This window comes from Macaca fascicularis, chromosome 1 (genome assembly GCF_037993035.2).
Source record: "Macaca fascicularis isolate 582-1 chromosome 1, T2T-MFA8v1.1".
In the NCBI taxonomy this organism is placed as follows: domain Eukaryota; kingdom Metazoa; phylum Chordata; class Mammalia; order Primates; family Cercopithecidae; genus Macaca; species Macaca fascicularis.
The window spans coordinates 86,538,758-86,562,846 of NC_088375.1; the positions used below are offsets into that span (position 1 = coordinate 86,538,758).

Here is a 24,089-nt window from a genome sequence, read left to right on the forward strand (position 1 = left end):
CAACAAAGGAAGGAGCCTACTAAACTCACCTCCATATCAAGCAATTAATCCAAGAGAAAACCCATCACAGAGCTCCATTGCTCCTCTCCTATGAATGGCCTGGCCACTCTGTTCTGGCCCAGCCCAAGCCCCCTCCACCCTATCCTGGCCTGATCAAAAGGGCCCTGCCTAAAGGAGCAGGGCACTCCCTCTCCACGGCTCTATTGATCTCGTTCCATAGATCGCTCCCCCACTTTCTTCCGGGTTTGCCCCTGCACCTCATGCTACTTCAGTCGCCTTCCTTCTGTCTCTCTCTCTCTCTCTCTTTCTCTGTCCCTCTCTCTTTCCCTGCCTCTCTGTGTGTCTCTTTCCCTCTCCCCCTCCCCTGTCCCTGGATCGCTGTCTCTCTCCTTTCCTCAGTTTCAATCTCTTCATCCATCTCATCCTTGATCTCCTTCAAGCCGTTTGTGTGTGCATGCATGTGTGTGAGAGTGTATGTGTGTATGTGTGCGTGTGTCTGTCCGTGTGCATGCATGCGTATGTAGGTCCCCACATGTGAAAGCCCGGGTGTGTCTGTGTGTGGGGCTGTGGATTGGCTCCTGGGGGTGGTGGGGTGTGTCTTTGTTTCTCTCAGCCCCTCTCACCGGGGATCAGGCTGCCAGCTCTAGTGCCAGCCTGTGGCAAAGCAGGGCCGTCCCCCAACCCCCAAACCCCATGCCCTAATCCACCGGCAGGGTTTTCCTCAGGACAAGCTATCGGGGTGGGTTCGCTGTGAGAAAAAGGCCATGCATGGCTGGGCCAGCTGTTCACTCTTGGCCAGCCTTGATGGCTCTCGGTTGGTGGGGCAAGAGGGGGCCTTGCAGGAGCTCCTGAGCAGCCAGGAATCCAACGGAATACCTGTGCTATGGGGTGGAAGACTGGATGGGGTCCCAGGATCGTGGGCCCTGGGCCCTGACACCTCGGAGTGCTCCCTGTTACGAGCGGGCCCGACGTGGTGGAAGCTTGGGAACTCGGGAAGTGGGGTAACGACATGGGTGAGCACCTAGGGGGTCCTGATCTGAGCCTGGTGGGCCCATACTGAGGCTGCTGGTTGGAAGCTGGCAGGCACGGCTGGGCTGGGCTCTTGGGACAACCAGGCGCCTCTGCAGGCATCTATGGCCATACCACCCTGAACGCACCCTATCTCGTCTGTTCTGGAAAGCTACTCAGGGTCGGGCCTTGTTAGTACTTGGATGGGAGACCGCCTGGGAATGCCGGGTGCAGTAGGTTTTCGGTTTTCTTTCTTTCTTTCTTTCTTTCTTTCTTTCTTTCTTTCTTTCTTTCTTTCTTTCTTTCTTTCTTTCTTTCTTTCTTTCTTTCTTTCTTTCTTTCTTTTCTACCTTACTATCTTCCTTTCTCTCTCTCTCTTCTTTCTTTGTTTCTTTCCTTCTTTCTTTCCTTCTTGTCTTTCTTTCTCTCTTTCTTTCTTACTTTCTGTCTTCTATCTTTCTTTCTTTTCTTTCTTTTTTCTCTCTTTTTCTTTCTTTCCATCTTTCTTTCTTTCTTTTGTTTCTCTGTTTCTCTCTTCCCTTCTTTCTTTCCTTTTATTATTTTTCTCTCTCTTTCTTTCTTCTCTTTCTTTCTTACTTCCTTTCTTCTATCTTTCCTTCTTGCTTTCCTTTCTTTTTTTCTGTCTCTCTTTGTTTCTGTCTTTCCATCTTTCTTTCTTTTGTCACTTTCATGCTTTCTTCTTTCTATCCTTCTTCCTTTTTTCTTTTTGTTCTCTCTCTCTTTCTTCCTTCATTAATATTTTCTTTCTTTGCTTCTCTCCCTCTTTCTTTCTGTCTTTTCTTTCTCTCTCTCCTTCCTTCCTTCCTTCCTTCCTTCCTTCCTTCCTTCCTTCCTTCCTTCCTTCCTTCCTTCCTTCCTTCCTTCCTTCCTTCCTTCCTTCCTTCCTTTCTTTCTTTCTTTCTTTCTTTCTTTCTTTCTTTCTTTCTTTCTTTCTTTCTTTCTTTCTTTCTTTCTCTCTCTCTCTCTCTCTCTCTCTCTCTCTCTCTCTCTCTTCTTTCTTTCTTCTTTCTTCCAGACGGAATCTCACTCTGTCACCTAGGATGGAGTGCAGTGGCATGATCTCGGCTCAAGGCAAGCTCCGTCTCCCGGGTTCACATCATTCTCCTGCCTCAGCCTCCAGTGCAGCTGAAACTACAGGCGTCTGCCACCATGCCAGTCTCATGTTTTGTAGTTTTAATAGAGAGGGGGTTGCACCATGTTAGCAAGACTTGTCTGGATCTCCTGACCTCGTGATACACCCGCCTTGGCATCCCAAGTTCCTGGGATTACAGGCATGATTCACCGCGCCCAGCCTGTTGTAGACTTTTGTGACTTGCCCCCTCTTTCCCTTCCCCATACTGTTGCCATGATTCCCAACCTCCCCTGACTCTGCTCCCCCATCATCGTGCCCCTACACCCCCACCACATCCGGGGACCTCCTTCAGGGGGTGTGCCACCAAAGCACCACCAGGCAGCAGCATTCTACCACTAATGCCTAGTCATCACCCCGCCAGGTGCCCGGCTCCAGCCTGGGAGGGCAGGGGGCCGGACCCCAAAGGCGCAGGCGCTGGTGTTGGCGTTGTGAGAAAAATGCCAATGCTGCTGGGCCGCCTGTTTGCCTTTGGCCAGCCCTGACGGCTCTCACTGGGTGGGGCAAGAGGGGGCCTCGCAGGAGCTCCTGAGCCGCCAGGGATCCAAAAGAATACCTCCGTGACAGGGCAGAGGACTGGACTGTGTCCCAGGATTGTGGGCCCTGGGACCTGGGTCCTGACGCCTCACAGTGCTCCCTGTTATGAGCAGGCCGATGTGGCGGAAGTTCGGGAGCCTGGGAGCCGGTGGAAGGCCATGGGCGAGTGCCTCGCGGGTCCCGATATGAGCCCGTCAGTCCCAGGCTGGCGGTGCCAGTTAGAAGCCAGTGGGCATGGCTGGGACTGGCTCTTGGGACAGCCAGGCACCTCTGCTGGTGTCTATGGACATACCACCCTGAACTCGCTCAATCTAGTCTCTTCGTGGAAGCAAAGCAGGGTCCAGCCTGGTTAGTACTTGCATAGGAGACCACCTGGGAATACCGGGTGCTGTAGGTTTTTGGCTTTCTTGTCTTTCTTTCTTTTATACCTTCCTTTCTTTCCTTCTCTCTCTCTCTCCTTTCTTTTTTCTTTTTCTTTCTTTCCTTCTTTCTTTGTTCGTTCTTCTATCTTTCCTTCTTTCTTTCTTTTCTTTCTTTTTTTCTCTCTTTTTTCTGACTTTCGTTCTTTCTTGCTTTCCATCTTTCTTTCTTTCTCTTTTTATTCTTTCTTCTATCTTTCCTTCTTTCTTTCTTTTCTTTCTTTCTTTCTCTCTTTATTCTTTCTATCTTTTCTTCTTTCTTTCTTTTCTTTCTCTCTTTATTTCTTCTTTAATTCTTTCTTTCTTTTCTCTCTCTCTTTCTATCTTTTCTTTCTCTCTTTCTTTCCTTTTCTTTCTTCTTTCTTTCTTTTCTTTCCTTCTTTCTTTTTCCATCTCTCTTTGTTTGTCTCCTTTCTTTCTTTCTTTCTTTCTTTCTTTCTTTCTTTCTTTCTTTCTTTCTTTCTTTCTTTCTTTCTTTCTTTCTTTCTTTCTTCCTTTCTTCCTTTCTTCCTGTCTCTCTCTCTCTCTCTCTTTCTTTCTTTCTCTCTTTTTCTTCCAGACGTGGTCTTGCTCTCTCACCCAGGTTGGTGTGCAGTGACATGATCTCGGGTCGCTTCAAGCTCCACCTCCCAGGTAAACTCCATTCTCCTGCCTCAGTCTCTCGAGCAGCTTGGACTACATGCGCCCGCCACCACGCCCTTCTCATGTTTTGTAGTTTTAGTAGAGATGGGGTTTCACCGTGTAAGTCAGGCTTGTCTGGATCTCCTGACTTTGTAATCCACACTCCTCGGCCTCCCAAAGTGCTGGGATTACATTCCCTCTGGTGGTGCGCCACCAAAGTACTATTGGACAGAAGCATTCCACCACTTCTGCCTAGCCACCGCCCCACCAGGAGCCCGGCTCCAGCCTGGGAGGGCAGGGGCCGGGATCCCAAAGGCGCAGACCCGGGTGTTGGTGTTGTGACAAAATGTCCATGCGATTCTGGGCCGCCTGTTCACCCTTGCCCAGTCCTGACGGCTCTGGCTGGGTGGGGCAAGAGGGGGCCTCGCAGGGGCTCCTGAGCTGCCAGGGATCTAAAAGAACACTCTCTGACATGGTGGAGAAACGGACGGGGTCCAGGGATTGTGGGCCCTGGGCCCTGAAGCTTAAGAGCACTCCCTGTTCCAAGCGAACCGGACGTGGTGGAAGATCGGGAGGTTGGGAGCTAGGGGAAGGCCTCGGGCTTGCATCTCCGGGGTCCCGATATGAGCCCGGAGGCCCTGGGCTGGCGGTACCCGCTGGAAGCCGGCAGCCTGGCTGTGCCAGGCTCTTGTGGCAGCCAGGCGCCTCTGCTGGAGTCTTTGGCCATCCCACCCAGAATACACGAGATCTCCTCTGATCTCGGAAGCTAAACAGGGTCGGGCCTTATTAGTACTTGGATGGGAGACCGCCTGGGAATCCTGGGTGTGTATACTTTTTTCTTTCTTTTCTGCATTCCTTTCTTTCCTTCTCTCTCTGTCTCCTTTCATTCTTTCTTTTCTTTCTCTCTTTCTTTCCTTCTTTCTTTCTTTCCTTCTTTCTTTTCTTGCTTTCTTTCTCTTTCTCTTTCTTTCTTTCTTTCTTCTTTCTTGCCTTCTTTTTTCTTTCTCTCTCTTTCTCTCTTTCCTTCCTTCCTTCTTTCTCTCTCTCTCTTTCTCTTTCTTTCTTTCTTTCTTTCTTCCTTTCTGTCTCTCTCTCTCTATCTCTCCCTCCCTTTCTTTCTTTCTTTCTTTCTTTCTTTCTTTCTTTCTTTCTTTCTTTCTTTCTTTCTTTCTTTCTTTCTTTCTTCCTTCCTTCCTTCCTTCCTTCCTTCCTTCCTTCCTTCCTCTCCTCTCCTCTCCTTTCCTCTCTCCCTCCCTCCCTCCCTCCCTCCGTCTCCCTCCCTCCCTCCCTCCCTCCCTCCCTTCCTTCCTTCCTTCCTTCCTTCCTTCCTTCCTTCCTTCCTTTCTTTCTTTCTTTCTTTCTTTCTTTCTTTCTTTCTTTCTTTCTTTCTTTCTTTCTTTCTTTCTTTCTTTCTTTCTCTCTCTCTCTCTCTCTCTCTCTCTCTCTCTTTCTTTCTTTCTTTCTTTCTTTCTTTCTTTCTTTCTTTCTTTCTTTCTTTCTTTCTTTCTTTCTTTCTTTCTTTCTTTCTTTTTCATTCTCTTTCTTTTTCTTCCAGATGCAGTCTCGCTCTATCACCCAGGGTGGAGTGCAGTGGCATGATCTCGGCTCATTTCAGGCTCCATCTCTCATGTTCACACCATTCTCCTGTCTCAGCCTCCCGAGCAACGGGGACTACAGGTGCCCACCCCCATGTCGGGCTCATATTTTGTAGTTTTAGTAGAGACTGGGTTTTACCGTGTTAGCAAGGCTGGTCTGGATCCCCTGACCTCATGATCCACCCTCCTCGGAATCCCTGCTGTGGTTACAGCCATGATCCACCGAGCCCGGCCTGCTGTGGTCTTTTGTGGCTTCAACCCTCCTTCCCTTCCCTGTGCTGTCGCCATGCTTCCCAAATCCCCTGGACTCTGCACCCACTTTATTGCCCGCCTGCAACACCGCCACAGCTGGTGACTTCCTCTTGGCATTTGCCACCAAGGCACAACTGGGCAGCAGGCCCCCACCATTTCCACCTCGCTGCCGACATGCCAGGAGCCCGGGTCCATCCCAGGATGTCAGGGGGCCAGTCTATAAAGGTGCAGGCACAGGTTCCCTGGTGTTCGTACAGCCTTCCCGCTCCCAGAATGCCCCGGAGATTCAATGCACTCATTGGGCGCCGCCGCAACATTCCAAACCGGGGGACGGGGCGGGCAGGGGCAGCGGGTGCCACATATGCCAGCACAGACCTCTGCTCCAGATCGCAGGGGCCGCTTTATCCGGGGGAAGGACATTGCTTTGCCAGCCACCAGGAAAACAGTCCCTGTGCACCCAGATTCCATTGCCACCAACTTCGTGTAAACTCCAGCCCCAAGGATATGACAGAGACCCAGGCCTCGGGCACCATGGGCAGGCCCAGTTCCACTGCTCCTGCCAAATGGACGGGCGCACTCTGCAAATCTAGGGGCCCAACACACCACACCAGGAGCACAGGGAGGTGCCAACATAGAATGGAGCCTATGAAACCCACCTCCAAAGCAAGGTATTAACCCAAGAATAAACTCATCTCAGCGCTCCATTGCTCTTCTTGCATGGACGGCCTGGTCAACCTGTTCTGGCCCAGTCCATGCCCCCTCCACCCTATCCCAGCCTGCTTAAAAGGGCCCTGCCTACCAGAGCAGGGCGCTCCCTCTCCAAGTCTCTATCGCTCTCGCTCTGTAGCTTCCTTGCCCTTTCTCTTGTGTGTTTGCCCCTGCACCTCGCCCTCCTTCTGTCGCCTTCCATCTGTCTCTCTGTCTCTCCCTCTTTATCTGTCCCTCTCTCTTTCTCTACCTCTCTGTCTGTCTCTTTCCCTCCCCCCTCCCCTGTCTCTCTTGACTGCTGTCTCTCTCCATCCTTCGGTTTCAATCTCTCCATCCATCTCTTCCTTGCTCTCCTTCAAGCTGTTTGCGTGTGCGTGCATGTGTGTGTGTGTGTCTGTGCGTGTTTACGTGCGTGTGTGGGTTCCCGCGTGCGAACGCCCAGGTGTGTCTGTGTGTGCGGCTGTGGATATTCTCCTGGTGGTGGTGGGGTGTGACTGGGTTTCTCTCAGCAACTCTCGCCGGAGATCAGGCTGCCGGCTATAGTGCAAGCCTGGGGAAAAGCAGGGCCATCCCCAACCCCCAACCCCTCACGCCCTCTTGCCCACTGTCTGGGTCTTGGTCAGGACAAGCGACCGTGGTGGGGGCATTGCAAGAAAAAAGCCACATGCCTAGACTGGCTGTTCGCCCTTGTCCAGCCCTGATGGCTCTGGGTAGGTGGAGCAAGAGGGGGACTCGCAGGAGTTCCTGAGTGGCCTGGGATCCAAAAGAATATCTCCGTGACAGAGCTGAGGATGGGACGAGGTTGCAGGATTCTGGGCCGTGGGCCCTGATGCCTCGGAACACTCCCTGTTCTGAGTGCACCCAAAGTGGTGGAACCTTGGAATCTCGGGCGCCGGGGGAAGGCCACGGGCCAGTGGCTCAGGGGTCCTGATTCGAGCCGGTGGCCCCGGGCTGGCGGTGTCAGCTGGAAGCCGTCAGGCATGGCTGCGCTGAGCTCTTGGGGCAGCCAGGCGCCTCTGTCAACATGTACGGCCATACCACCCTGAACGCACCTGATCTTGTCTGATCTCAGAAGCTAAGCAGAATCTGGCCTGGTTAGTACTTGGATGGGAGACTGCCTGGGAATACTGGGTGCTTTTTTGCTTTCTTTCTTTTCCACCTTCTTTTCCTCCCTGTTCTCTCTCTTCTTTTTTGCTTTCTTTCTTTCTTTCCAACTTACTTTGTTTTCTTTTCTTTCTTTCTTTCCTTCTTTCTTCTTTCTTTCCTTCTTTTCTTTCTTTCTTTCTTTCTTTCTTTCTTTCTTTCTTTCTTTCTTTCTCTCTCTCTCTCTTTCTTTCTTTCTCTCTCCATCTCTCTCTCTCTCTCTCTTTCTTTCTTTCTTTCTTTCTTTCTTTCTTTCTTTCTTTCTTTCTTTCTTTCTTTCTTTCTTTCTTTCTTTCTTTCTTTCTTTCTCTCTCTCTCTCTCTCTCTTCTTCTCTCTCTCTCTCTCTTTCTCTCTCCTTTTCTTCCAAACAGATTCTCGCTGTATCACCTAGGATGGACTGTCGTGGCGCGATCTCAGCTCACTGTAAGTGCTGCCTCCCGGGATCAAGCCATGCTCCTGCCTCAGCCTCCCGAGCAGCTGAGACTACACGCTCCCGCGACCACGCCCAGTTCATGTTTTGTAGTTTTACTAGAGACGGGGTTTCACCTTGTGAGCCAGGCTGGTCTGTGTCTCCTGACATCGTAATCCACATGCCTCTGCCTCCCAAAGTGCTGGAATTACATTCGTGATCCACCGCGCCTGGCCTGCAGTAGGCTTTTGTGGTTTTACCCCTCCCTCCCTTCCCCCTACTATCGCCATGCTTCCCAAACTCCCCTGAGTCTTCCCCCTCTTTATCGCGCCCCTACACACCCAACGCAACTGGGGAACTCCTTCTGGGGGTGCACCACCAAAGCACCAGCGGGCAACAGCATTCCAGCGCTTCTGCCTAGCCCCTGCCCTGCCAGGAGCCCGGCTCCAGCCTGGGAGGGCAGGGGGCTGGACCCCAAAAGCACAGCCCCGGGTGTTGACATTTTGAGAAAAAGGCCATGCGCCGCTGGGTCGCCTGTTCACCCTTGGCCAGCCCTGATGGCTCTGACTGGGTGTGGCTAGATGGGGGCTTCGCAGGAGCTCCTGATCCACCAGGGATCTAAAAGAATACCTCCGCGACAGGGCCAAGGAGCGGTCGGGGTCCCAGGATCTTGGGCCATGGGCCCTGGAGCTAAGCAGGATCGGGCCTGGTTAGTACTTGGAAGGGAGATCACCTGGGAATACCAGGTGCTGTGGGGTTTTTGCTTTCTCTCTTGTCTTTCTTTTCTACCTTCATTTCTTTCCTTCTCTCTCTCTCATTTCTTTCTTTCTTTTCTCTCTCTTTCTTTCTTACTTTCTTCTTTCCTTTTTCTTTCTTTCTCTCACTCTTTCTTTCTTTCTTTTCTTTAGCGCTTTCTTTCTTCCTTGTTTCCTTTTTTTCCTATTCTTTCTTTCTTTCAGTCTCTCTCTCTTTCTTTCTTTCTCTCTCTCTCTTTCTTTCTTTCTTTCTTTCTTTCTTTCTTTCTTTCTTTCTTTCTTTCTTTCTTTCTTTCTTTCTTTCTTTCTTTCTTTCTTTCTTTCTTTCTTTCTTTCTTTCCCTTCCCTTCCCTTCCTTCCCTTCCCTTCCCTTCCCTTCCCTTCCCTTTTCCTTTCCTTTCCTTTCCTTTCCTTTCCTTTCCTTTCCCTTTCCTTTCCTTTCCTTTCCTTTCCTTTCCTTTCTTTCCTTTCCTTTCCTTTCCTTTCCTTTCCTTTCCTTTCCTTTCCTTTCCTTTCCTTTCCTTTCCTTCCTTTCTTTTTCTTCCAGGTGGAATCTCACCCTATCACCCAAGGTAGAGTGCAGTGGCACTCACTGCAAGCTCCGCCTCCCAGGTTCATGCCATTCTCCTGCCTCAGCCCCCCGATCAGCTGGGACTATAGGCACCCGCCACCATGTCCGGCTCATGTTTTTTAGTTTTAGTCGAGATGGGATTTCACCGTGTTAGCCATTCTGGTCTGCATCTCTTGACATCGTGATCCACCTGCCTTGGCCTCCCACAGTGCTGGGATTACAGGTGTGATCCACCGCACCTGGCTTGCTGTAGGCTTTTGTGGCTTGCACCCTCCCTCAATTGCCCCTACTGTCGCCCTGCTTCCCAACGTCCCCTGACTCTGCTCCCCCTTTATCGCCCGCCTACACCCCGCCACAGCCAGGGACCTCCTCCTGGGGGTCCATCACCAAAGCACCTCCGGGCATCACAATCCCTCCACTCCCACCTTACCGCCGCAGCACTAGGAGCCTGTCTCCAGTCCGGGAGGGCAGGGGGCCGAACCCTAAAGGCATAGGTGCGGGTTCCCTGCTGTTCGCGGTGCCTTCCCGCTCCTCGAATGTCCAGGCAATTCGATTCACTCATCGGGAACTGCCACAACCTTCCAAACTGGGGGAAGGGGTGGGCAGTGGCAGCGGGTGCTGCATATGCCAGCCAAGACCTCAGCTCCAGAACACAGGGGCTGTTTTATCTGGGGGAAGGACATTGCTTCGCCAGTCACCAGAAAAACAGTGCCTGTGCACCTGGATTCCCACTGCCGCCATCTTCATGTAAACTCCAGTCCCAAGGACACTCCACGGACCCAGGCCTCAGGCCCCATGTGCATGCCTGTTTCTCATAGCTCCCACCAAAGGGGAGGGCACAATCTGCCAATCAAGGGGCCCACCGAATCGCACCAAGAGCACATGGAGGTGCCAACAAAGGAAGCAGCCTATGAAAACCACCTCCAAAGCAAGCAATTAATCCAAGAGAAAACCCGTTACAGAGCTTTGTTGCTCCTCTCGCATGAACGGCCTGGCCACCCTGTTCTGGCCCAGCCCAAGCTCTCTCCACCCTATCCCGGCCTGCTCAAAAGGGCCCTGCCTTAAGGAGCAGGATCCTGGACGCTGGGCCTTGACGCCTCAGAGCACTCCCTGTTCCTAGCAGCCCCGACGTGGTGGAACGTCGGAAACTCGGGAACTGGGGGAATGGCGCAGGCGAGGGGCTCGGGGGTCCTGATCCGAGCCCCGGGCTGGCGGTGCTGGCTGAAAGCTGGCGCGCATGGCTGGGCCGGTCTCTTTTCTATCTTCCTTTCTTTCCTTCTCTCTCTCTCCCTTCTTTCTTTCTTTTCTTTCTTTCTCTCTTTCTTTCTTCCTTCTTTCTTTGTTTTCTTTCTCTCTTTCTTTCTTTCCTTCTTCTTTCTTTCCTTCTTTCTTTCCTTTCTTTCTTTCTCTTTCTCGCTTTCTTTCTTCTTTCCTTCCTTTCTTTCGTTCTTTCTATCTTTCTTTCTTTCTCTCTCTCTTCTTTCCTCTCTCTCTCTTTCTTTCTTTCTTTCTTTCTTTCTTTCTTTCTTTCTTTCTTTCTTTCTTTCTTTCTTTCTTTCTTTCTTTCTTTCTTTCTTTCTTTCCTTCCTTCCTTCCTTCCTTCCTTCCTTCCTTCCTTCCTTCCTTCCTTCCTTCCTTCCTTCCTTCCTTCCTTCCTTCCTCTCTCTCTCTTTCTGTCTTTCTTTCTTTCTTTTTCTTCCAGACGGAGTCTCACTCTGTCACCCAGGCTGGAGTGCAGTGACACGACCTTGCAGCCTCCCGGGTTCATGCCATTGTCCTGCCTCAGCCTCCCAAGCACCTGGGACTACAGGCACCCGTCACCACGCCCGGCTCATGTTTTGCAGTTTTAGTAGAGATGGGGTTTCACCGTATTAGCCAGGCTGGCCTAGGTCTCCTGAAGTCGTGATCCACCCGCCTCGACATCCCAAAGTACTGGCATTACAGGCTTGATCCACCACACCCGGCCTACTGTAGGCTTTTGTGGCATCCCCCTCCCTCCCTTCCCCCTACTGTCACCATGCTTCCCAACCTCCCCTGACTCTACTCTCCCTTTATCGCCCACCTACACCCCCACTGCAGGCTGGGATCTCCTGCTGGGGGTCCGCCACAAAAGCACCACTGGTCAGCAGCATCCCACTGCTTCCACCTCGCTGCCACCCCGCCAGGGTACCTTCTCCAGCCTGGGAGGGCAGGGGGCCGGACAACAAAGGTGCAGTCGCGGGTTCCCTGCAGTTCGCGGTGCCTTCCTGCTCCCTTAAGGCCCAGGCAATTCAATCCACTCATCTGGCACTGCTGCAATCTTCCAAACTGGGGGAAGGGGCGGGCAAGGAGAGCTGGTGCCACACACGCCAGCCAAGACCTCCGTTCCAGAATACAGAGCCTCTTTTATCTGGGGGAAGGACATTGCTATGCCAGCCACCAGAAAAACCATCCCTGTGCACCCGGATTCCCATTGACACCAACCTCATGTAAACTAAAATCCCGAGGACATGCCAGAGACCCAGGCCTCAGACCCCATGGGCACACCCATATCCACGGCTCCTGCCAAATGGGTGGGGGCACTCTGCAAATCAAGGGGCCCTCCGCACCGCTCCAAGAGCACAGGGAGGTGCAAACAAAAGAAGGAGCCTATGAAATCCACCTCCAAAGCAAGCAATAAATCCAAGACAAAATCGTTCTCAGTGCTCCATTACTCCTCTCACATCGACGGACTGGCCAACCTCTTCTGGCCCAGCCCAATCCCCCTGTACCCTATCCCAGCCTGCTCAAAAGGGCCCAGCCTACCAGAGCAGGGCGCTTCCTCTACACGGCTTTATCGCTCTCGTTCTCTAGCTCCCTTCACCTCTCTCTTCTGGATTTGCCCCTGCACCTCGCCCTACTTCTGTTGCCTTCCCTCTGTCTCTCTGTCTCTCTCTCTTTCTCTGTTCCTCTCTCTCTGCCTCTCAGTCTGTCTCTTTCCCTCTCCACATCCCCTGTCTTTCTCGATCACTGTATCTCTCTCTCCCTTGGTTTCAGTCTCTCCATCCATCTCTTCCTTGATCTCCTTCAAGCCAATTGTGTGTGCGTGCACGTGTGTGTGAGTGTGTGTGTCTGTATGTGTGCATTTGTGTGTGTGCACGCGCACGTGTGTGTTCCCCCGCACGAGTGCCCAGGTGTGTCTGTGTGTTGGGCTGTGGATTTGCTCCTGGTGGTGGTGGGGTCTGTCTGGGTTTCTCTCAGACCCTCTCACTGGAGATCAGGCTGCTGGCTCTAATGCTGGTCCGGGGCAAAGCAGGGCCATCCCCTAACCCCCACCCCCCACACCCTCTTGACCAGTGGGTGGGTTATGGTCGGGACAAGTGACCATGGTGGGGGCGTTGTGAGAAAAAGGCTATGTGTGACTGGGCCAGATATTCTCCCTTGGCCAGCAGTGACAGCTCTGAGTGGGTGGGGCAACACGGGGCCTCACAGGAGCTCCTGAGTGGCCAGGGATCCAAAAGAATACCTCCACGACAGGGCAGAGGACCGGACAGGGTCCCAGGATCGTGGGCCCTGGGCCCTGATGCCTTGGAGCCCTCCCTGTTCTGAGCGGTCCCGACGTGGTGGAAGGTCGAGAGCTCCGGAGCCAGGGGAAGAGCATGGGTGAGCGGCTTGGGGGTCCCGATACAAGCCCGGCGTCCCTGGACTGGCAGTGCCGGTTGGAATCTGGTGGGCATGGCTGGGCCAGGCTCTTGGGGCAGCCATGCGTCTCTGCTGGTGTCTACAGCCATACCACCCTGAAGGTGCCTGACCTCATTTGATCTCAGAAGCTAAGCATGGTCAGGCCTGGTTAGTACTTGCATGGGAGACCACCTGGGAGTACTGGGTGTTATAGGCTTTTTTGCATTCTTTCTTGTCTTCCTTTCTTTTCTCCCTTCCTTCTTTCCTTCTCTCTCTCTCTTCTTTCTTTTCGGTTTTTTCTTTCTTTTTCTCTTTCTTTCTTTCCTTCTTTCTTTTCTTTCTTTCTCTCTCTTCCTTTCTTTCTTTATTTACTTCTTTCTTTCCTTCTCTCTTTCTTTGTTTCTTCTTTCTTTCCTTCATTCTTTCTTTTCTTTCTTTCTCCCTCTCTTCTTTGTATCTTTTCTTTCTCTCTTTCATTCTTTCTTTCTTTCTTCTTTCTTCCCTTCTTTCATTCTTTTCTTTCTTTCTCTCTCCTTCTTACTTTCTTTTTTCTTTCTTCTCTCTTTCTTTCTTTTTCTTTTTTCTTTCTTTCTTTCTCTCTCTCTTTGTTTCTTTCCTCTGTCTTTCTTTCTTTTCTTTTTTCTCTCTTTCTTTCTCCTTTCTTTCATTCATTCATTCTTTCTTTCTTTCTTCTTTCCTACTTTCTTTCTTCCCTTTCTTTCTCTCTTTCTTTTCTTTCTTCATTTCTTTCTTTCATTCTTCCTTCTTTTCTTTCTGTCTTTCTCTCTTTCTTTCATTCTCCCTTTCTTTTTTCTTACTTTCTCTTTCTCTCTCTCTCTTTCTCTTTCTTTCTTTCTTTCTTTCTTTCTTTCTTTCTTTCTTTCTTTCTTTCTTTCTTTCTTCCTTCCTTCCTTCCTTCCTTCCTTCCTTCCTTCCTTCCTTCCTTCCTTCCTTCCTTCCTTCCTTCCTTCCTTCCTTCCTTCCTTTTTCTTCCAAATGCAGTCTCAGTCTGTCACCCAGGCTGTCGTGCAGTGGCACGATCTTGGCTGACTGCAAGTTCCGCCTCCTGGGTTCACACCATTCTCCTGCCTCAGCCTCGCGGGCAGCTGGGACTACAGGCACCTGCCACCACGCCCGGCTCATGTTCTGTACTTTCAGTAGAGACAGGATTTCACTGTGTTAGCCACGTTGGTCTGGATCTCCTGAGATCGTGATCCACCCGCCTCGGCCTCACATAGTGCTGGGATTACAGGCGTGATCCACTACGATTGGCCTGTTGTAGGCTTTTGTGGCTTGATCCCTTCCTCAATTGCCCCTACTGTCGCCGAGCTTCTCAACCTCCCCTGACTCTACTCACCCTATATCGCCCATCTGCAACCTTGCCACAACCAGGGACCTCTTCCTGGATGTCCGCCACCAAAGCATCACGGGGAGCAGCATCCCACTGCTTCTGCCTCTCTGCTGCCCTGCCAGGAGCCCGACTCCAGACCGGGAGAGCAGGGAACAGGATCCAAATGCGCAGGGACTTGTTCCCTGCCGTTCGCAGTGCCTTCCCACTCCCGGAACGCCCATGTGATTCCATCCACACATTGGGCACTGCCACAACCTTCCAAACTGGGGAAAGGGGTGGGCAGGGGCAGTGGGTGCCACAGACGCCAGCCAAGACCTCCGCTCTGGAAGGCAGGGGCTGCTTTATCCGGGGGAAGGACATTGCTTCACCAGCCACCATTAACACAGTCCCTTTGCACCCGGATTCACATTGCCACCAACTTCTTGTAAACTCCAGTCCTGAGGACATGCCAGAGACCCAGGCCACAGGCCCCATGGGCACGCCCGGTGCCACGGCTCCCACCAAATGGGCCGGCGCACTCTGCAAATCAAGGGGCCCACTGCACTGCACTAAGAGCACAGGGAGGTGACAACAAATGAATGAGCCTACGAAACTCACCTCCAAAGCAAGCAATTAATCCAAGACAAAACCCGTCACAGCACTCCTGAGCAGCCAGGTACCAAAAGAATACCTCCATGACAGGGTGGAGGAATAGATGGGGTCCCAGGATCGTAGGCCCTGGGATCTGACGCCTTGGAGCACTCCCTGTTCAAAGCGGGTGCGACGTGGTCAAGCTTGGGAGTACAGGAGCCGGAGGGAAGGCTGTGGGCGAGCAGCTCGGCGGTCCCGATCCCAGCTCGGCGGCCCGGGGTCAACGGTGCTGGCTGGAAGCTGGCGGGCACGGTTGGGCTGAGCTCTTGGGTCAGCCAGGTGCCTCTGCCAGTGTCTACTACTATACCACCCTGAACGTGCCCGATCTCGCCTGATCTCAGAAGCTGTGCAGGGTCAGGCCTGGTTAGTACTTTAATGGGAGACCGTCTGGGAATACCAGGTGCTGTAGGCTTTTTTGTTTTTTTTCTTTTCCACCTTCCTTTCTTCCTTTCTCTCTCTCCTTTCTCTCTTTCTCTTTCTTTCTTTCTTTCTTTCTTTCTTTCTTTCTTTCTTTCTTTCTTTCTTTCTTTCTTTCTTTCTTTCTTTCTTTCTTTCTTTCTTTCTTTCTTTCCTTCCTTCCTTCCTTCCTTCCTTCCTTCCTTCCTTCCTTCCTTCCTTCCTTCCTTCCTTCCTTCCTTCCTTCCTTCCTTCTTTTACTTCCAGATGGAATCTCACTCTGTCACCCAGGCTGGATTGCAGTGGCGTGACCTCGGCTCACTGCAAGCTCTGCCTCTTGGGTTCACACCATTCCCCTTCCTCAGCCTCCTGTGTAGCTGGGACTACAGGTGCCCGCCATGACTCCCCCTCATGTTTTATAGTTTTAGTAGAGACGGGGTTTCACTGAGTTAGCCAGGCTGGTCTGGATCTCCTGGCTTCATGATCCACATGCCTTGGCCTCCCAAAGTTCTCGGATTATAGGAGTGATCCACCTTGCCCATCCTGCTGTAGTCTTTTGTGGCTGCCCCCATCCCTCCCTTCCCCCTACAGTCACCATGCTTCCCAACCTCCCCTGACTCTGCTCTCCCTTTATTACCTGTCTACCCCACCGCTGCAACCGTGGACCTACTCCTGGGGGTCCACCACGAAAGCACCACTGGGCAGCAGAATCCCACCACTTCTGCCTCGCCGCCACTCTGCCAGGAGCCAGGGGGCTGGACCCCAAAGGCCCAGGTGTGGGTTCCCTGCCATTCGTGGTGCCTTCCTGCTCCAGGAATGACCGGGTGATTCAATCCACTCATCAGGCACCGCCACAACCTTCCAAACTGGGGGAAGGGGCGGGTAGGGGCAATGGGTGCCACACATGCCAGCCAAGACCTCCACTCCAGAACAAAGGGGCTGCTTTATCCAGGTTAAGGACATTGTTTCGCCAGCTACCAGGAAAACAGTCCCTGTGCACCTGGATTCCCATTGCCACCATCTTCGTGTAAACTCCAGTCCCAAGGACACTCCACAGACCCAGGCCTCGGGCCCTGTGGGCACGCCCATTGCCATGGCTCCCACCAAATGGACTGGCGCCCTCAGCAAATCAAGAGGCCCACCGAATCACACCAAGAGCACATGGAGGTGCCAACAAAGGAAGGAGCCTATGAAACCCGCCTCCAAATCAATCAATTAATCCAAGAGAAAACCCGTCACAGTGCTCCGCTGCTCCTCTTGCATGAACGGCTGGGTCACCCTGTTCTGGCCCAGTCTGAGCCCCCTCCATGCTATCCTGGCCTGATCAAAAGGGCCCTTCCTAAAGGAGCAGAGTGCTCCCTCTCTAAGGCTCTATCGCTCTCACTCTCTAGCTCCCACCCCCTCTCTCTTCTGGGTTTGCCCCAGCACCTCACGGTATTTGTGTCGCCTTCCCCCATCTCTCTGTGTCTCTCTCTTTCTCTGTCCCTGTCTCTCTGCCTCTCTGTATGTCTCTTTCCCTCTCCCCATCCCCTGTCTCTCTCAATCACTGTCTCTCTCCCTCCCTCAGTTTCAATCTCTCCATCCACCTCTTTGTTGCTCTCCTTCAAGCCATTTGTGCGTGCGTGCATGTGTGTGTGTGTGTGTGTGTGTTTCTGTGTGCCTGCACTCGTGAGTGTGTGGGTTCCCATGTGCAAGTGCCTGTGTGTGTCTGTGTGTGGGGTTGTGGATTTGCTTCTGGTGTTGGTGGGGTGTGTCTAGGTTTCTCTCAGTCCCTCTCTCCGGGGATCAGGCTGCTGGATCTAGTGCCAGCCCGGGGAAAAATAGAGCATCCCCCAACCCCCAACCCCCACGCCCTCTTGCCCACCGGCCGGGTCTTGGTCGGAAGAAGCGACCGTGGTTGGGGCGTTGTGAGAAAAAGGTCACAAGCGGCTGGGCCGTCTGTTCTAACTTGGCCAGTCCTGACGGCTCTGGGTCGGTGCGGCAAGAGGGGACCTCACAGGAGCTCCTGAGCTGCCAGGATCCAAAAGAATAGCTCTGCGACATGGTGGAGGACCGAACGGGGTCCCAGGATCATGGAGCCTGGGCCCTGACACATCGGAGCACTCCCTGTTCCGAGTGGCTCGGATGTGGTGGAAGCTCGGGATCTCGGGAGCCAGGGGAAGGCCGCAGGCGAGGGGCTCGGGGGTCCCGACTGGAGCCCGGAGAATCCGGGCTGGTGGTTCCAGCTGGAAGCTGGCAGGCATGGCTGGGCCAGGCTCTTGTGGCAGCCAGGCACCTCTGCCGGTGTCTACGGCCATATCACCCTGAACGCGCGAGATGTCATCTGATCTCGGACGCGAAGCAGGGTCAGGCCTTGTTAGTATTTGGATGGGAGACTGCCTGGGAATGCCGGGTGCTGTAGACTTTTTTGCATTCTTTCTTGTCTTTCTTTCTTTTCTACATTCCTTTCTTTCCATCTTTCTCTCTCTTCTTTCTTTTCTTTCTTTCTTTCTTTCCCTCTTTCTTCTTTCTTTCCTTCTTTCTTTGTTTTCTTTCTTTTATTTCTCTCTTTCTTTCTTCTTTCTTTCCTTCTTTCTTTCTTTTCTTTCTCTCTCTCTTTTCCTTCTTTCTTTCTTTCTCTTTCTTTCTTCTTTCTTTCATTCTTTCCTTCTTTTCTTTCATCATTTCTCTGTCTCTTTATTTCTTCTTTCTTTCGTCCTTTTCTTTCTTCCTCTCTTTCTTTCTTCTTTCTCTCCTTTCTTTTTCTCTCTCTCTCTCTCTCTTTCTTTCTTTCCTTCTTTTGTTGTTTTTTCTTTCTTTCTCTCTCCTTTCTTTCCTTCTTTCTTTTCTTTCTTTCTTTCTTAATTTCTTCCTTCTTTCTTTCTTTCTCTCTCTTTCTTTCTTTCTTTCCTTCTTTCTTTCTTTCCTTCTTTCTTTTCTTTCTCTATTTGATTCATTCATTCTTTCTTCTTTCTTTTCTGTCTGTCTCTTTCTTTCTTTCTTTCGTTTTTTCTCTCTCTCTTTCCTTCCTTCCTTCCTTCCTTCCTTCCTTCCTTCCTTCCTTCCTTCCTTCCTTCCTTCCTTCCTTCCTTCCTTCCTTCCTTCCTTTCTTTCTTTCTTTCTTTCTTTCTTTCTTTCTTTCTTTCTTTCTTTCTTTCTTCCTTCCCTCCTTCCTTCCTTCCTTCCTTCCTTCCTTCCTTCCTTCCTTCCTTCCTTCATTTCTTTTTATTCCAGATGGCATCTCACTATGCCACCCACGCTGGAGTGCAGTGGCACAATCTTGGCTCACTGCAAGCTCCTCCACCCAGGTTCACACCATTCTCCTATCTCAGCCTCCCGAGAAGCAGGGACTACAGGGGCCCACCACCACGCCTGGCTCATGTTTTGTAGTTTTAGTAGAGACAGCGTTTCACCATGTTAGCCAGGCTGGTCTGGATCTCCTGACCTCGTGATCCACTTGCCTCGGATTCCCAAAGTGCTGAGATTACAGGCATGATCCACCGTGCTTGGGCTGCTGTCGGCTTTTGTGGCTTCCCCCCTCCATCCCTTCCTCCTACTGTCGCCATGCTTCCCAACCTCCCCTGACTCTGCTCCCACTTTATTGAACTCCTACCATTCCACCGCAGCCAGGGAACTCTTCTTGGGTGTTTGCCACAGAAGCACCACTGGGGAGCAACATCCCATCACTTCCACCTCTGGCTGCTGGCTCTAGTGCCAGCCTGGGGAAAAGCAGGGCCACCACCCAACCCCCAAGCCCCCACACCCTCTTGACCACCGGCCAGGTCTTGGTCGGGATAAATGACCATGGTGTTGGCATTGTAAGAAAAAGTCCACGTGCGCTCAGTTGCCTGTTCGCCCTTGGCCAGTCGTGATGGCTCTGGCTGGGTGTGGCAAGAGGGTGCCTCACAGGCGCTCCTGAGCTGCTAGGGATCCAGAATACCTCCTCAACAGGTCAGAGGTCCGGATGATGTCCCAGGATCATGGGCCCTCAGCCCTGATGCCTTGGAGCACTCCCTGTTCCCAGCGGGCCCAACGTGGTGGAATCTTGGGAGCTCGGGAGATGGAGAAAAGTGGACGGCGAGCGTCTCAGGGGTTCGGATATGAGCCTGGCATCCCCGGGCTGACAGTGCCAGCTGGAAGCCAGTGGGCATGGCTGGCCTGGGCTCTTGGGGCAGCCAGGCACCTCTGCCGGCATCTACGGGCATACCACCCTGAACCCACCCTATCTCGTCTGATGTCAGACGCTAAACAGTGTGGGGCCTGGTTAGTACTTGAATGGGAGACCGCCTGGGAATACCGGGTGCTGTAGGCTTTCTTGTTTTCTTTCTTTTCTACCTGCCTTTCTATCCTTCTCTCTTTCTGTCTTCTCTCTTTCTATCTTTCTTTTCTTTCTTTCTCTCTTTTGTTCCTTCTTTATTTCTTTCCTTCTTCCTTTCTTTCTCTTTTGTTCTTTCCTTCTTTTTTTCTTTTCTTTCTCTTTCTTTCGTCCTTTCTTTTCTTTCTCTCTCTTTCTTTGTTTCTGTCCTTCTTTCTTTCTTTCTCTGTTTTTTCTTCCCTTCTTTTCATTTGTTTTCTTTCTTTCTTCTTTGTTTCTTTATTTCTTTATTTCCTTCTTTCTTTTCTTTTCTTTCATTTTCTTTCTTTTCTTTCTTTATTTTTCTTTCTTTCTCTCTTTCTTTCTTTCCTTCTTTTCTGTCTTTCTCTGTCTCTTTCTTTCCTCTCTTTCTTTCCTTCTTTCTTTCTTCCCTTCTTTCTTTCTTTTCTTTTTTTTTTTTTTTTTTGAGACGGAGTCTCGCTCTGTCACCCAGGCTGGAGTGCAGTGGCCGGATCTCAGCTCACTGCAAGCTCCGCCTCCCGGGTTCACACCATTCTCCTGCCTCAGCCTCCCGAGTAGCTGGGACTACAGGCGCCCGCCACCTCGCCCGGCTAGTTTTTTGTATTTTTAGTAGAGACGGGGTTTCACCGTGTTAACCAGGATGGTCTCGATCTCCTGACCTCGTGATCCGCCCATCTTGGCCTCCCAAAGTGCTGGGATTACAGGCTTGAGCCACCGCGCCCGGCCTCTTTCTTTCTTTTCTTTCTTTCTCTCCTTTTTTCTATTTTCTTTCTTTCTTTCTTTCTTTCTTTCTCTTTCTTTCTTTCTTTCTTTCTTTCTTTCTTTCTTTCTTTCTTTCTTTCTTTCTTTCTTTCTTTTTCTTCCTTCCTTCCTTCTCTCTCTCTCTCTTTCTTTCTTTCTTTCTTTCTGTCTGTCTCTCTTTCTTTCTTTCTTTCTTTCCCTCCCTCCCTCCCTCCCTCTCTCTCTCTCTCTCTCTCTCTCTTTCTTTCTTTCTGTCTTTCTTTCTTTCTTTCTTTCTTTCTTTCTTTCTTTCTTTCTTTCTTTCTTTCTTTCTTTCTTTCTTTTTCTCTCTTTCTTCTTTCTTTTTTTCTTTCTTTCCTTTTCTTTCTTTCTTTCATTCTTTGTCTTCCAGATGGAGTCTTGCTCTGTCACGCAGGCTGGAGTGCAGTGGCGTGATCTCACCTCACTCCAAGCTCTGATTCCCGGGTTCACGCCTTTCTCCTGCCTCAGTCTCCCTAGCAGCTGGGATTACAGGCGCTCACCACCACACCCAGCTCATGTTCTGTAGTTTTAGTACAGACGGGGTGTCAACGTTTTAGCCATGCTGGTCTGGATCTCCTGACCTCGTGATCCACCAACCTCGGCCTCCCAAAGTGCTAGGATTACAGGCGTGATCCACCATGCCTGACCTGCTGAAGGCTTTTGTGGCTTCACCCCTCTCTCCCTTCCCCCTACTATTGCCATACTTCCCAACTTCCCCTGTCTCTGCTCCCCATTTATCGCGCACCTACACACCCGCCACAGCCTGAGAACCCCTCCTGGGTGTCTGCCACCAAAGCACCAGGGGGCTGCAGGACATCACCACTTCTACCTCGCTGTCACTCTTCCAGGTGCCCAGCTCCAGCACGGGAGGGCAGCGGGCTGGATCCCAAAGGCGCAGGCGCGGGTTGCCTGCCGTTTGCAATGCCTTCCCACTCCCAGAATGCGCAGGTGATTCAATCCACTCAACAGACCCTGCTGCAACCTTCCAAACGGGTTAAAGGGACTGGCAGTAGTAGCAGGTGCCACACACACTAGCCAAGACCTCCGCTCCAGACCGCAGGGCCTGCTTTTTCTGAGGGAAGGACATTGCTATGCCAGCCAACAGGAAAACAGTGCCTGTGCACCCGGATTCCCATTGCCAACAACCTCGTGTAAACTAAAGTCCCGAGGACTTGCCAAAGACCCAGGCCTTGGACCCCGTGGGCATGGCTGGTGCCATGGCTCCCGCTAAATGGGCAGGGGCACTCTGCAAATCAAGGGGCCCTCTGCACTGTGCCAAGAGCACATGGAGGTGCCAACAAAAGAAGGAGCCCATGAAACCCACCTCCAAAGCAAGCAATTAATCCAAGAAAAAACCCATCACAGAGCTCTGTAACTCCTCTCGCATGGACGGCCTGGCCACCCTGTTCTAGCCCAGCCCAAGGCCCCTCCACCCTATCCCGGCCTGCTCAAAGGGGCCCTGGCTAACAGAGCATTGTGCTCCCTCTCCATGGCTCTATCTCTCTCACTCTCTATCTCCCTCCCCCTCTCTCTTCTGGGTTTCCCTTGCATCTCCTGCTCTTTCTGTTGCCTTTGCTATGTCTCTCTGTCTATCTCTTTTTTCCTGTCCCTTTCTCTTTCTCTATCTCTCTGTCTGTCTCTTTCCCTCTCCCCCTCCCCGTCTCTCTCGATCTCTGTCTTTCTCCCTCCCTCGGTTTCAATCTCTCCATCCATTTCTTCCTTGCTCTCCCTGAAGACGTTTTTGTGTGTGTGCATGTGTGTGTGTGTTTGTGTGTGTCTGTGTGTGTCCACGTGCGTGTGTGTGGGTTCCGGCACGCGAGCACCCGGGTGTGTCTCTGTGTGGGGCTGTGGATTTGCTCCTGTTGGTGGTGGGGTGTGTCTGGGTTTCTCTCAGCCCCTCTCGCCGTTGATCATCCTGCCGGCTCTAGTGCTAGCCTGGGACAAAGCAGGGCCATCCCCCATCCCCAACCCACCATGCCTTCTTGCCCACTGGCCGGGCCTTCGTCGGAACAAGCGTCCGTTGTGGGGGAGTTGTGATAAAAAGGCTATGCATGACTGGGCCAGCTGTTCGCCCTTGGCCAGCTTTGTCTGCTCTGGGTGGGTGGGGCAAGAGGGGGCCTCACAGGAGCTCCTGAGCGGCCAAGTACCAAAACAATACCTCCCTGACAGGGTGGAGGACTGAACATGGTACCAGGATCGTGGGCCCTGGGCCCTGACTCCTCTGAGCACTCCCTGTTCCGAGCAGGTGGGATGGGGTGGAAACTCGGGAGCTCAGGAGCTGGGGTAAGGATGCGGGAGAGACGCTCGGGGGTCCGGATCACAGCCCCATGGCCCCTGGCTGGCGCTGCTGGCTGGAAGTTGGCTGGCATGGCTTGGCAGGACTCTTGGGGCTCTTGGAGCAGGCGCCTCTGTGGGCCATGGCACCCTGAACATGCCCTATCTCGTCTGATCTTGGAAGCTAAACAGCGTCGGCCCTGTTAGCACTTGGACAGGAGACCGCGTGGGAATAGTGCATGCTGTAGGCTTCTTTGCTTTCTTTCTTTTTTACCTTCCTTTCTTCCCTTCTCTCTCTTCTTTCTTTCTTTCTTTCTTTCTTTCTTTCTTTCTTTCTTTCTTTCTTTCTTTCTTTCTTTCTTTCTTTCTCTCTCTCTCTCTCTCTCTCTCTCTCCCTCCCTCCCTCCCTCCCTCCCTCCCTCCCTCCCTCCCTCCTTCCCTCCTTCCCTCCTTCCCTCCTTCCCTCCTTCCCTCCCTCCTTCCCTCCTTCCCTCCTTCCCTCCTTCCCTCCTTCCTTCCTTCCTTCCTTCCTTCCTTCCTTCCTTCCTTCCTTCCTTCCTTCCTTCCTTCCTTCTTTTCTTCCAGATGGAGTCTCGCTCTGTCAACCAGACTAGAGTGCAGTGGCACGATCTCGGCTCACTGCAAGCTCCACCTCGAGGGTTCACGCCATTACCCTTCCTCTGCCTCCTGAGCAACTGGGACTACAGGTGCCCACCATGACTCCCGGCTCATGTTTTGTAGTTTTAGTAGAGACGGGGTTTCACTGTGTAAGCCAGGCTGATCTGGATCTCCTGACTTCGTGATCCACATGCTTCAGCCTCCCAATGTGCTGGGATTACAGGAGTGATCTACCATGCCCAGCCTGCTGTAGGCTTTTGTGGCATCCCCCATCCCTCCCTTCCCCCTACTGTTGCCATGTTTCCCAACCTCACCTGACTCTGCTCCTTCTTTATTGCCTGCCTACACCCCTGCCGCAGCCGAGGACCTCCTCCTGGGTGTCCCCAGGACACCAAAGCAACACAGGGCAACAGAATCCCACCGTTTACGCCTCGTCGGTGCCCCACCACGAGCCTGGCTCCAGTCCGGGAGGGCAGGGGGCCAGACCCTAAAGGCACAGGCATGGGTTCCCTGCCATTCACCATGCCTTCCCGGTCCCAGGGGCCTCTGCCCATGTCTACGGCCATCCCACTCTGAATGCGTCTGATCTCATCTGATCTCAGAAGCTAAGCAGGGTGGGGCCTGGTTAGTACTTGGTTGGGAGACCGTGTGGAAATACCAGGTACTGTAGGCTTTTTTGCTTTCTTTCTTGTCTTTCTTTCTTTTCTACCTTCCTTTCTTCCCTTTTCTCTCTCTCTCTCATGTATTTCTTTCTTTGTTTCTTTCTTTGTTTCTTTGTTTCTTTCTTTCTTTCTTCTTTCCTTCTTTCTTTCTCTCTTTTTTCTCTTTCCTTTCTTTCTCTCTTTCTTTCTTTCTTTCTTTGTTTCCCTCTCTCTCTTTTTTTCTTTCTCTCTCTCTCACTTTCTTTTTTCTTTCTTTCTTTTCTTTCTTTCTTT

General features: G+C 51.8%; 1 non-coding gene and 7 pseudogenes across 1 annotated transcript; all 8 read left to right on the forward strand.

The window, feature by feature from the left end:
- The first annotated feature begins 1,129 nt into the window (after positions 1–1,129).
- LOC123571154 (5S ribosomal RNA) lies at positions 1,130–1,248 on the forward strand (annotated as a pseudogene).
- A 3,202-nt stretch (positions 1,249–4,450) lies between these two features.
- On the forward strand, positions 4,451–4,568 carry LOC135969009 (5S ribosomal RNA; annotated as a pseudogene).
- A 2,746-nt stretch (positions 4,569–7,314) lies between these two features.
- Positions 7,315–7,433, forward strand: LOC123570576 (5S ribosomal RNA; annotated as a pseudogene).
- A 5,473-nt stretch (positions 7,434–12,906) lies between these two features.
- Positions 12,907–13,025, forward strand: LOC123570583 (5S ribosomal RNA; annotated as a pseudogene).
- A 2,057-nt stretch (positions 13,026–15,082) lies between these two features.
- LOC123570574 (5S ribosomal RNA) lies at positions 15,083–15,201 on the forward strand (annotated as a pseudogene).
- Positions 15,202–17,470: 2,269 nt separating this feature from the next.
- Positions 17,471–17,589, forward strand: LOC123570589 (5S ribosomal RNA; annotated as a pseudogene).
- Positions 17,590–19,357: 1,768 nt separating this feature from the next.
- On the forward strand, positions 19,358–19,476 carry LOC123570570 (5S ribosomal RNA; annotated as a pseudogene).
- Positions 19,477–23,708: 4,232 nt separating this feature from the next.
- LOC123570572 (5S ribosomal RNA) lies at positions 23,709–23,827 on the forward strand. The gene has a single exon (XR_006694848.1). It is a non-coding gene; the product is annotated as a 5S ribosomal RNA (ribosomal RNA).
- Positions 23,828–24,089: the final 262 nt, after the last annotated feature.